The sequence below is a fragment of the Hordeum vulgare genome, chromosome 3H (genome assembly GCF_904849725.1).
Source record: "Hordeum vulgare subsp. vulgare chromosome 3H, MorexV3_pseudomolecules_assembly, whole genome shotgun sequence".
Classification (NCBI taxonomy): domain Eukaryota; kingdom Viridiplantae; phylum Streptophyta; class Magnoliopsida; order Poales; family Poaceae; genus Hordeum; species Hordeum vulgare.
Window position 1 is genome coordinate 25,945,834 of NC_058520.1, and position 13,505 is coordinate 25,959,338.

The following is a 13,505-nucleotide window of genomic DNA, read 5'->3' on the forward strand; positions in this document are numbered from 1 at the left end:
TTACACCAACACCAGCATGGCTGATAAACTAGTAAACTAACACTACTACAAACAAAGTTTCACTTGCTTCCAGCATACGGCTGGAAGAAAATCAAAAGGAGCACTTGCTTCTATGGTTCGGTTGGTTGTAGTCGCGTCCAGACATGGAAGGATGTTGCTGATAGCAGTCTTTGCGATGGTCTGCTCATTCGTCCATTGCGTGGCATGTATCCTTTGAAGCACTGCAACAACAACAAAAAGCTTTTGGACTTACAGAAGCAACTTGGTTAAGTTTTTTGCGGACATTCTACAGCACATCGGACAGGGTACCTTCCCACTTGTTGAATTCCAGCTCTGTTTTGTTCAGAATCTTGTCAGCAATCTGAAATAAATAGAGAACACGATTACAATATTTATCAATCGAGGAGCAGGTAACTCTCGCTCGCACCACAAGCACAGATTATAGTCTCCGATGATGCCAGCCTGATTTGCTTTGGATAAGCAAAGATAAGGATTCATGCTCCACAACGAAATGGCCAGCAATAGAATGAATGTACAAGTATTTGGATAGCAGAAGAACGAGATGAAACAGACTGCATACAGTAAGTCCGTAATAACATACGGATCTGACTACAGGTGGGCTGATCCGGCTACTGAAGCAATTTCAGCGCTGGGTGGACTATTAGATTGCACATCTTCAAAGAAGATTCCATCTACCTTTAAGGAGTTAATTAAATTCGCACCAAGCAAGCCTGCACGTGAGACTTTGCAGGACAAGAGGAAGCCAACAATGTTGCTCAGCAGGCTGGGATATTCATCTCTGGCCAGAAAAGCAACACACACACACACACACCATGGAGGGGACGGGGGCAGGTGAGACAGAAGGACATGTCAATTAAATAAACGTGTCAGCATCACTCCTTACTCAGGTGCACACATACATGTCAGTCAAATAAATTTGCATCTTAATAGCACTTAGTGATGACGATATACACACTAAAAGAACTACAGTAAGCGAGTAAGGGAAAAAGACTTGGTATTTTTCTTTCGAATCTCATGGCAAGCTATACTAGACGCTAATGATCACTCCACTCCAAGAAATCCAACATCGAACTAATTGATCCACAGACAAGGGAGTCCGGTCCAATTTATTCTAAAATTAGTAGTTCATTTATAACGTTCCGATGAGACTGAGAGCTGTAATCATCGCTAAATAAAAAGGTAAGGTTCAACTAAGCTTAGTGATGTCATATTTGCGAGACGAAACTGCTTTGTGTACTAGCATTAGATGGAAATCTACAGTATGCATACCATTGTTGTTTGCGAAAAAGGTAACAAAGAAAGAAGCAGGCTAGCTCTCCACCCCTAAATGCATTACACGAGCTGCGGGATATAAAAACCTGCTAGTACTCATTCATCCACACCAGCAAGATTATTATTACATTTAAACATGAATGACAGATCATGGAGCTGGCTGGGAAATTCATCACCTAATAATCCTGAAAATCAGAAAAGATAAATCAAATCTGGTCCATTGTTTTTGTTTCAAGAGTTATGTGTTGGTTTTATAATTTGGAACTGCCAAAACCCACATCCTCTCCAAAGACATAAGAGCTGTCAAAATGGAACTCATCTTCAGTTCACTTGATTGTGTGCATAACTAAGTCAAATGGATTGGTGAGCTGGGAATGTTCAGATAAGCATATATAAGTCATTGCTTTCTCATACACTAACTTACAAAATGATAAGCATATATAACTGAACGCATATATTTATTTTTTCTCTAATTTTAAGAGCGTGCATTCTACTAGGAACACTAGCATACTGACATGGTGTACATCGAAAATTAATGTTGATAGCCGAACATATTATTTACAGTGAAAAGAAATGTCAAACATATACCTGCACCTATGAAACAGAAACACAGTACATAGGAAAAGCTCAGAGATTCAGTGCATAAATAACATGGACTTGGAAAAAGTTGAGAGATTCATAAATTGTAAGGACAACAAGCAAGCAAATCTGAGGACAGAACTTGGCTGCCTATGGGGGTGTACGCATAGTTCATGCTATATTCAGAAATTCAGCGTATGCAAGAGCACACATTTGAGATCAGAAATACATCCATTTGTGCTACAATGAAAGAAGAGTAGAAAAAAGGAGAAATGTGAGGACATAACTTCCCTGTCGATGGGGTCTGCTGACTCATTGTAGGCTAGCGCGATGGAGGAGCGGCGAAATAAGAGGGCGACGCCGCTGCCGACGAGCACAACGAGGGAGGTGGCGGCAGTTCTGGAGAAATTCGAAGTGACCACCACCCAGCGGATCTGCTCCATGGTCGTGCACTTGAGCATCAACCTGCACCACCACATATGCTGGTTCTGCTCCATGGCCGTGCACTTGAGCATCAACCTGCACCACCCAGTGGCACCACGGCCACCAACGCCGGCGGCTTCGATCTGGAGCAGCGGATGCACTTAATTAAAATTAGGAAGATCATATAGATTAAATTAGCACATCTCAGATTTCTTCAACAAGCATAATAACTCAAATGTTTTTATTATTATTCTTACACCTCAAATAGTACATGAATACAAGTGGGTTAAGATTCTTGGGTAATAGCAAATATAGGGAGACCAGACTATGCTAAGCTATACAACCATGCCACACCAAACTTAGACCAACACAAAAATATCTATTGGTCAACGAGGACAACATGACATATTTGAGACACACATTTGACCACCACATTCACGTGCACTATCTATATTAATAGTCAACTGACACACGGTTAGTCTATGTATGGGCTGCAACTACTGACCAATAGAAAGACTCCACAAAGGGCTACACGGTACAACAGGGATGGGCAGCCATACCAGCCAAGCGAGATGGATATCAGATATTAGAAGGAGAGGAAGCAGAGTAAGCACTGTCCAGGTTTCATCGTCTCCCCCTTGCTCCCAAATAGTCAGACCAGCATCTTGTCTTCCTCCGAGTGTCTTCATCTCTCTATCTGCAATCAACAAAGATCCAAAAGAAATAAGTGAATCTGGTACCTGAGCAACCATCACTAGATCGAAAGGGGACAGACTGGAGCAAGAAAATTAGCCTACTCGAGGGAGTGAAATCTGAACGTAGAAGCAGCAAGAGTAGGACCAGCAAAGAGTACAAAATAAGAAAGGAGAGTTCTTCTTCCTCTACCATTTCTTTAGTAATCACACAAAGAAGTCAACCGAGATGCACATACAAAAGCCCCTAGTCATTCATAGGTGCTTACAAATCACCGTTGGAACATCTAACTCTGTTCTTGGAAGCAACAGTATAAAAAAGACAGGGTATACATCCTTCAATAATGAAATAAAATAAAACGAATCAGGTTATTTATACAGCAACAATACACCAAGATTATGCACAGGGGTGAACGTTTTCAGTACACACACATGCACATGAGACTAAATTAATTTACTAAATCAGAAACTTGAGCGTCAGAAAATTTGGGAAAGGTAGGGAGACACCACTAATCTGCACATATGCTGGATCTACTCATGGCCGCGCACTTGATCTGGAGCAGCAAATGCACAGCCCCACCTAGGGTTTGACCTGCAAGCCAAAAGAACACACACAAAGGGTTAGAGAGTTTGGGACTGAAATCCATGGAGGAAAATGTCGATTGAATCTTAAACCTGAACTAGTGAATGTCATAAAATAAAAAGGAAGTTCAGAATAGAGCCACCACGACTGGATCTTGCGGGCGCACTTGCCTTGTTGCCGAGGCTGAGCACGTCGCCGAGCGCGTAGAGCCGGAACTGGATGCGGTGGCCGTGGGAGTCCGGGACGGGGCCGTGCCAGCCAGGCTGCTTCCAGTCGTTGACCCCCTCCTAGAGGCCGCCTTCATCGCCGGTGTTGGCGTTGCTGCCGGCGCCCGAGAACCCCTCGGGCAGCCCCTTCTCCTCAGGCGATTTGTTGGCCACCACCCAGTGCATCGACGGAACCCGCTCGTCCGCGTCGATGTCCTGCACCACGAGCGCCAGCGACCGCGTGCCGCCGGGCACCCTGTACCACTCCAGCAGTGGCGAGATGTCCTTCTTGGCGCCTTGCCCCTCCAGCGTGTACTGCCGCGGCAGCCTCCCATCGTGCACCGACACCGGCAGGCACATGTTGGGGAACATCGCATGGGAAACAAAAATTTTCCTACGCGCACGAAGACCTATCATGGTGATGTCCATCTACGAGAGGGGATGAATGATCTACGTACCCTTGTAGATCGTACAGCAGAAGCGTTAGAGAACGCGGTTGATGTAGTGGAACGTCCTCACGTCCCTCGATCTGCCCCGCGAACAATCCCGCGATCAGTCCCACGATCTAGTACCGAACGGACGGCACCTCCGCGTTCAGCACACGTACAGCTCGACGATGATCTCGGCCTTCTTGATCCAGCAAGAGAGACGGAGAGGTAGAAGAGTTCTCCGGCAGCGTGACGGCGCTCCGGAGGTTGGTGATGATGTTGTCTCAGCAGGGCTCCGCCCGAGCTCCGCAGAAACGCGATCTAGAGGAAAAACTATGGAGGTATGTGGTCGGGCAGCCGTGAGAAAGTCATCTCAAATCAGCCCTAATTGCTCCATATATATAGGAGGAGGGAGGGGGGGGGCCTTGCCTTGGGGTCCAAGGACCCCCAAGGAGTCGGCCGAGCCAAGGGGGGGAGGACTCCCCCCCCCAAACCGAGTTGGACTTGGTTTGGTGGGAGGAGTCCCCCTCCCTTCCCACTTCCTCCCTCTTTTTTTTTCTTTTCCTTTGATTTCTTATTCTTGGCGCATAGGCCCCCTTGGGGCTGTCCCACCAGCCCACTAAGGGCTGGTGTGTCTCCCCAAAGCCTATGGGCTTCCCCGGGGTGGGTTGCCCCCCGGTGAACTCCCGGAACCCATTCGTCATTCCCGGTACATTCCCGGTAACTCCGAAAACCTTCCGGTAATCAAATGAGGTCATCCTATATATCAATCTTCATTTCCGGACCATTCCGGAAACCCTCGTGATGTCCGTGATCTCCTGCGGGACTCCGAACAACATTCGGTAACCAACCATATAACTCAAATACGCATAAAACAATGTCGAACCTTAAGTGTGCAGACCCTGCGGGTTCGAGAACTATGTAGACATGACCCGAGAGACTCCTCGGTCAATATCCAATAGAGGGACCTGGATGCCCATATTGGATCCTACATATTCTACGAAGATCTTATCGTTTGAACCTCAGTGCCAAGGATTCGTATAATCCCGTATGTCATTCCCTTTGTCCTTTGGTATGTTACTTGCCCGAGATTCGATCGTCAGTATCCGCATACCTATTTCAATCTCGTTTACCGGCAAGTCTCTTTACTCATTCCGTAATACAAGATCCCGCAACTTACACTAAGTTACATTGCTTGCAAGGCTTGTGTGTGATGTTGTATTACCGAGTGGGCCCCGAGATACCTTTCCGTCATACGGAGTGACAAATCCCAGTCTTGATCCATACTAACTCAACTAACACCTTCGGAGATACCTGTAGAGCATCTTTATAGTCACCCAGTTACGTTGCGACGTTTGATACACACAAAGCATTCCTCCGGTGTCAGTGAGTTATATGATCTCATGGTCATAGGAATAAATACTTGACACGCAGAAAACAGTAGCAATAAAATGACACGATCAACATGCTACGTCTATTAGTTTGGGTCTAGTCCATCACGTGATTCTCCCAATGACGTGATCCAGTTATCAAGCAACAACACCTTGTTCATAATCAGAAGACACTGACTATCATCGATCAACTGGCTAGCCAACTAGAGGCATGCTAGGGACGGTGTTTTGTCTATGTATCCACACATGTAAATGAGTCTTCATTCAATACAATTATAGCATGGATAATAAACTATTATCTTGATACAGGAATTATAATAATAACTATACATTTATTATTGCCTCTAGGGCATAACTTCCTCCTCAACTGGCGTCGCAACGACAGAGGTTTCCCCTTGACCTGCGCCACCATCCAGAGGGATGAGAGGTTCAACAACCTCGTCAAGTTCTATTTTCCTCCCACTCAATTCTCTCGAGAGAAACTCCTTCTCGAGAAAAGTTCCGTTCTTAGCAACAAACACTTTGCCCTCGGATTTGAGATAGAAGGTGTACCCAACTGTCTCTTTTGGGTAACCTATGAAGACACATTTTTCCGCTTTGGGTTCCAGCTTTTCAGGCTGAAGCTTTTTGACATAAGCATCACATCCCCAAACTTTAAGAAACGACAACTTTGGCCTTTTGCCATACCACAGTTCGTATGGTGTCGTCTCAACGGATTTTGATGGTGCCCTATTTAAAGTGAATGCAGCTGTTTCTAATGCATAACCCCAAAATGATAACGGCAAATCAGTAAGAGACATCATAGATCGCACCATCTCTAACAAAGTACGATTACGACGTTCGGACACACCATTACGCTGTGGTGTTCCAGGCGGTGTTAACGGCGAAACAATTCCACATTGTATTAAGTGAGCACCAAAGTCGAAACTCAGATATTCACCCCCACGATCAGACCGTAGGAACTTGATCTTCTTGTTACGATGATTTTCCACTTCACTCTGAAATTGCTTGAACTTTTCAAATGTTTCAGACTTGTGCTTCATCAAGTAGACATAACCATATCTACTTAAATCGTCAGTGAAGGTGAGGAAATAACGATATCCGCCGCGTGCCTCCACGCTCATTGGACCACACACATCGGTATGTATGATTTCCAACAAGTCACTTGCACGCTCCATTGTTCCGGAGAACGGAGTCTTAGTCATCTTGCCCATGAGGCATGGTTCGCACGTGTCAAGTGAATCAAAGTCAAGTGACTCCAAAAGTCCATCAGCATGGAGTTTCTTCATGCGCTTTACACCAATATGACCCAAGCGGCAGTGCCACAAAAATATGGCGCTATCATTGTTTACTCTAACTCTTTTGGTCTCAATGTTATGTATATGCGTATCGCTATTAAGATTCAATATGAACAATCCTCTCACATTCGGTGCATGACCATAAAAGATGTTACTCATAGAAATAGAACAACCATTATTCTCAGACTTAAAAGAGTAACCGTCTCGCAATAAACAAGATCCAGATATAATGTTCATGCTCAACGCAGGCACTAAATAACAATGATTTAAGTTCATCACTAATCCCGATGGTAGCTGAAGTGACACTGTGCCGACGGCGATTGCATCAACCTTGGAACCATTTCCTACGCGCATCGTCACTTCGTCTTTCGCCAGCCTTCGTCTATTCCGCAGTTCCTGTTTCGAGTTGCAAATGTGAGCAACAGAACCGGTATCGAATACCCAGGCACTACTACGAGAGCCGGTTAAGTACACATCAATAACATGTATATCAAATATACCTGATTTTTCTTTGCCCGCCTTCTTATCTGCCAGATACTTGGGGCAATTGCGCTTCCAGTGACCCATACCCTTGCAATAGAAGCACTCTGTTTCAGGCTTAGGTCCAGCCTTGGGTTTCTTCGGCGGATTGGCAACAGGCTTGCCGCTCTTCTTCGAATTGCCCTTCTTGCCTTTGCCGTTTCTCTTGAAACTAGTGGTCTTGCTCACCATCAACACTTGATGCTCTTTACGGAGTTCAGACTCTGCGACTTTCAGCATCGCAAACAACTCGCCGGGAGACTTGTTCATCCCTTGCATGTTGTAGTTCAACACAAAGCCTTTATAGCTTGGTGGCAGTGATTGAAGGATTCTGTCAGTGATAGCTTCTTGCGGGAGTTCAATCCCCAGCTCAGCTAGACGGTTTGAGTACCCAGACATTTTGAGTACATGTTCACTGACAGACGAGTTTTCCTCCATCTTGCAAGCATAGAATTTATCGGAGGTCTCATACCTCTCGATCCGGGCGTTCTTCTGAAAGATAAACTTCAACTCCTGGAACATCTCAAATGCTCCATGACGCTCAAAGCGACGTTGAAGTCCCGGTTCTAAGCCATACAAGACTGCACATTGAACTATTGAGTAGTCCTCCTTACGTGCTAACCAAGCGTTCTTAACATCCTGATCAGCCGTAGCGGGTGGTTCATCTCCTAGCGCAGCATTAAGGACATAATCCTTCTTCCGAGCTTGTAAGATTAGCTTAAGATTACGAGCCCAGTCTACAAAGTTGCTTCCATCATCTTTCAACTTAGCTTTCTCTAGGAACGTATTAAAATTCAGGATGACACTCGCGTGAGCCATGATCTACAACACAAATATATTCAAAGTGGACTTAGACTATGTTCAAGATAATTAGAGTTCAACTTAATCAAATTATATGCTAAACTCCCACTCAAAAAGTACATCTCTCTAGTCATTTGAGTGGTTCATGATCCACTTACACTATCCCAAGTCCGATCATCACGTGAGTTGAGTATAGTTTCAGTGGTAAGCATCCCTATGCTAATCATATCAACTATATGATTCATGATCGACCTTTCGGTCTCATGTGTTCCGAGGCCATGTCTGCACATGCTAGGCTCGTCAAGCTTAACCCGAGTGTTCCGCGTGCGCAACTGTTTTGCACCCGTTGTATGTGAACGTTGAGTCTATCACACCCGATCATCACGTGGTGTCTCGAAACGACGAACTGTAGCAACGGTGCACAGTCGGGGAGAACACAATTTCGTCTTGAAATTTTAGTGAGAGATCACCTCATAATGCTACCGTCGTTCTAAGCAAAATAAGGTGCATAAAAGGATTAACATCACATGCAATTCATAAGTGACATGATATGGCCATCATCACGTGCTTCTTGATCTCCATCACCAAAGCACCGGCACGATCTTCTTGTCACCGGCGCCACACCATGATCATCTATCAACGTGTTGCCATCGGGGTTGTCGTGCTACTCATGCTATCACTACTAAAGCTACATCCTAGCAAAATAGTAAACGCATCTGCAAGCACATATGTTAGTATAAAGACAACCCTATGGCTCCTGCCGGTTGCCGTACCATCGACGTGCAAGTCGATATTTCTATTACAACATGATCATCTCATACATCCAATATATCACATCACATCGTTGGCCATATCACATCACAATCATACCCTGCAAAAACAAGTTAGACGTCCTCTAATTTTGTTGTTGCATGTTTTACGTGGTGACCAAGGGTATCTAGTAGGATCGCATCTTACTTACGCAAACACCACAACGGAGATCTATGAGTTGCTATTTAACCTCATCCAAGGACCTCCTCGGTCAAATCCGATTCAACTAAAGTTGGAGAAACCATCACTTGCCAGTCATCTTTGAGCAAAGGGGGTTACTCGTAACGATGAAACCAGTCTCTCGTAAGCGTACGAGTAATGTCGGTCCAAGCCGCTTCAATCCAACAATACTGCGGAATCAAGAAAAGATTAAGGAGGGCAGCAAAACGCACATCACCGCCCACAAAAACTTTTGTGTTCTACTCGAGAAGACATCTAAGCATGAACCTAGCTCATGATGCCACTGTTGGGGAACGTCGCATGGGAAACAAAAGTTTTCCTACGCGCACGAAGACCTATCATGGTGATGTCCATCTACGAGAGGGGATGAGTGATCTACGTACCCTTGTAGATCATACAGCAGAAGCGTTAGAGAACGCGGTTGATGTAGTGGAACGTCCTCACGTCCCTCGATCCGCCCCGCGAACAATCCCGCGATCAGTCCCACGATCTAGTACCGAACGGACGGCACCTCCGCGTTCAGCACACGTACAGCTCGACGATGATCTCGGCCTTCTTGATCCAGCAAGAGAGACGGAGAGGTAGAAGAGTTCTCCGGCAGCGTGACGGCGCTCCGGAGGTTGGTGATGATGTTGTCTCAGCAGGGCTCCGCCCGAGCTCCGCAGAAACGCGATCTAGAGGAAAAACTATGGAGGTATGTGGTCGGGCAGCCGTGAGAAAGTCATCTCAAATCAGCCCTAATTGCTCCATATATATAGGAGGAGGGAGGGGGGGGGCCTTGCCTTGGGGTCCAAGGACCCCCAAGGAGTCGGCCGAGCCAAGGGGGGGAGGACTCCCCCCCCCCAAACCGAGTTGGACTTGGTTTGGTGGGAGGAGTCCCCCTCCCTTCCCACTTCCTCCCTCTTTTTTTTTTCTTTTCCTTTGATTTCTTATTCTTGGCGCATAGGCCCCCTTGGGGCTGTCCCACCAGCCCACTAAGGGCTGGTGTGTCTCCCCAAAGCCTATGGGCTTCCCCGGGGTGGGTTGCCCCCTCGGTGAACTCCCGGAACCCATTCGTCATTCCCGGTACATTCCCGGTAACTCCGAAAACCTTTCGATAATCAAATGAGGTCATCCTATATATCAATCTTCGTTTCCGGACCATTCCGGAAACCCTCGTGATGTCCGTGATCTCCTGCGGGACTCCGAACAACATTCGGTAACCAACCATATAACTCAAATACGCATAAAACAACGTCGAACCTTAAGTGTGCAGACCCTGCGGGTTCGAGAACTATGTAGACATGACCCGAGAGACTCCTCGGTCAATATCCAATAGAGGGACCTGGATGCCCATATTGGATCCTACATATTCTACGAAGATCTTATCGTTTGAACCTCAGTGCCAAGGATTCGTATAATCCCGTATGTCATTCCCTTTGTCCTTCGGTATGTTACTTGCCCGAGATTCGATCGTCAGTATCCGCATACCTATTTCAATCTCGTTTACCGGCAAGTCTCTTTACTCGTTCCGTAATACAAGATCCCGCAACTTACACTAAGTTACATTGCTTGCAAGGCTTGTGTGTGATGTTGTATTACCGAGTGGGCCCCGAGATACCTCTCCGTCATACGGAGTGACAAATCCCAGTCTTGATCCATACTAACTCAACTAACACCTTCGGAGATACCTGTAGAGCATCTTTATAGTCACCCAGTTACGTTGCGACGTTTGATACACACAAAGCATTCCTCCGGTGTCAGTGAGTTATATGATCTCATGGTCATAGGAATAAATACTTGACACGCAGAAAACAGTAGCAATAAAATGACACGATCAACATGCTACGTCTATTAGTTTGGGTCTAGTCCATCACGTGATTCTCCCAATGACGTGATCCAGTTATCAAGCAACAACACCTTGTTCATAATCAGAAGACACTGACTATCATCGATCAACTGGCTAGCCAACTAGAGGCATGCTAGGGACGGTGTTTTGTCTATGTATCCACACATGTAAATGAGTCTTCATTCAATACAATTATAGCATGGATAATAAACTATTATCTTGATACAGGAATTATAATAATAACTATACATTTATTATTGCCTCTAGGGCATAACTTCCTCCTCAACTGGCGTCGCAACGACAGAGGTTTCCCCTTGCCCTGCGCCACCATCCAGAGGGATGAGAGGTTCAACAACCTCGTCAAGTTCTATTTTCCTCCCACTCAATTCTCTCGAGAGAAACTCCTTCTCGAGAAAAGTTCCGTTCTTAGCAACAAACACTTTGCCCTCGGATTTGAGATAGAAGGTGTACCCAACTGTCTCTTTTGGGTAACCTATGAAGACACATTTTTCCGCTTTGGGTTCCAGCTTTTCAGGCTGAAGCTTTTTGACATAAGCATCACATCCCCAAACTTTAAGAAACGACAACTTTGGCCTTTTGCCATACCACAGTTCGTATGGTGTCGTCTCAACGGATTTTGATGGTGCCCTATTTAAAGTGAATGCAGCTGTTTCTAATGCATAACCCCAAAATGATAACGGCAAATCAGTAAGAGACATCATAGATCGCACCATCTCTAACAAAGTACGATTACGACGTTCGGACACACCATTACGCTGTGGTGTTCCAGGCGGTGTTAACGGCGAAACAATTCCACATTGTATTAAGTGAGCACCAAAGTCGAAACTCAGATATTCACCCCCACGATCAGACCGTAGGAACTTGATCTTCTTGTTACGATGATTTTCCACTTCACTCTGAAATTGCTTGAACTTTTCAAATGTTTCAGACTTGTGCTTCATCAAGTAGACATAACCATATCTACTTAAATCGTCAGTGAAGGTGAGGAAATAACGATATCCGCCGCGTGCCTCCACGCTCATTGGACCACACACATCGGTATGTATGATTTCCAACAAGTCACTTGCACGCTCCATTGTTCCGGAGAACGGAGTCTTAGTCATCTTGCCCATGAGGCATGGTTCGCACGTGTCAAGTGAATCAAAGTCAAGTGACTCCAAAAGTCCATCAGCATGGAGTTTCTTCATGCGCTTTACACCAATATGACCCAAGCGGCAGTGCCACAAAAATATGGCGCTATCATTGTTTACTCTAACTCTTTTGGTCTCAATGTTATGTATATGCGTATCGCTATTAAGATTCAATATGAACAATCCTCTCACATTCGGTGCATGACCATAAAAGATGTTACTCATAGAAATAGAACAACCATTATTCTCAGACTTAAAAGAGTAACCGTCTCGCAATAAACAAGATCCAGATATAATGTTCATGCTCAACGCAGGCACTAAATAACAATGATTTAAGTTCATCACTAATCCCGATGGTAGCTGAAGTGACACTGTGCCGACGGCGATTGCATCAACCTTGGAACCATTTCCTACGCGCATCGTCACTTCGTCTTTCGCCAGCCTTCGTCTATTCCGCAGTTCCTGTTTCGAGTTGCAAATGTGAGCAACAGAACCGGTATCGAATACCCAGGCACTACTACGAGAGCCGGTTAAGTACACATCAATAACATGTATATCAAATATACCTGATTTTTCTTTGCCCGCCTTCTTATCTGCCAGATACTTGGGGCAATTGCGCTTCCAGTGACCCATACCCTTGCAATAGAAGCACTCTGTTTCAGGCTTAGGTCCAGCCTTGGGTTTCTTCGGCGGATTGGCAACAGGCTTGCCGCTCTTCTTCGAATTGCCCTTCTTGCCTTTGCCGTTTCTCTTGAAACTAGTGGTCTTGCTCACCATCAACACTTGATGCTCTTTACGGAGTTCAGACTCTGCGACTTTCAGCATCGCAAACAACTCGCCGGGAGACTTGTTCATCCCTTGCATGTTGTAGTTCAACACAAAGCCTTTATAGCTTGGTGGCAGTGATTGAAGGATTCTGTCAGTGATAGCTTCTTGCGGGAGTTCAATCCCCAGGTCAGCTAGACGGTTTGAGTACCCAGACATTTTGAGTACATGTTCACTGACAGACGAGTTTTCCTCCATCTTGCAAGCATAGAATTTATCGGAGGTCTCATACCTCTCGATCCGGGCGTTCTTCTGAAAGATAAACTTCAACTCCTGGAACATCTCAAATGCTCCATGACGCTCAAAGCGACGTTGAAGTCCCGGTTCTAAGCCATACAAGACTGCACATTGAACTATTGAGTAGTCCTCCTTACGTGCTAACCAAGCGTTCTTAACATCCTGATCAGCCGTAGCGGGTGGTTCATCTCCTAGCGCAGCATTAAGGACATAATCCTTCTTCCGAGCTTGTAAGATTAGCTTAAGATTACGAGCCCAGTC

At 45.6% G+C, this 13,505-nt stretch overlaps 1 pseudogene; it reads right to left on the minus strand.

Annotated features, from left to right (window-relative positions):
* Positions 1–286: 286 nt before the first annotated feature.
* On the minus strand, positions 287–4,136 carry LOC123441417 (annotated as a pseudogene).
* Between the last annotated feature and the right edge of the window lie 9,369 nt (positions 4,137–13,505).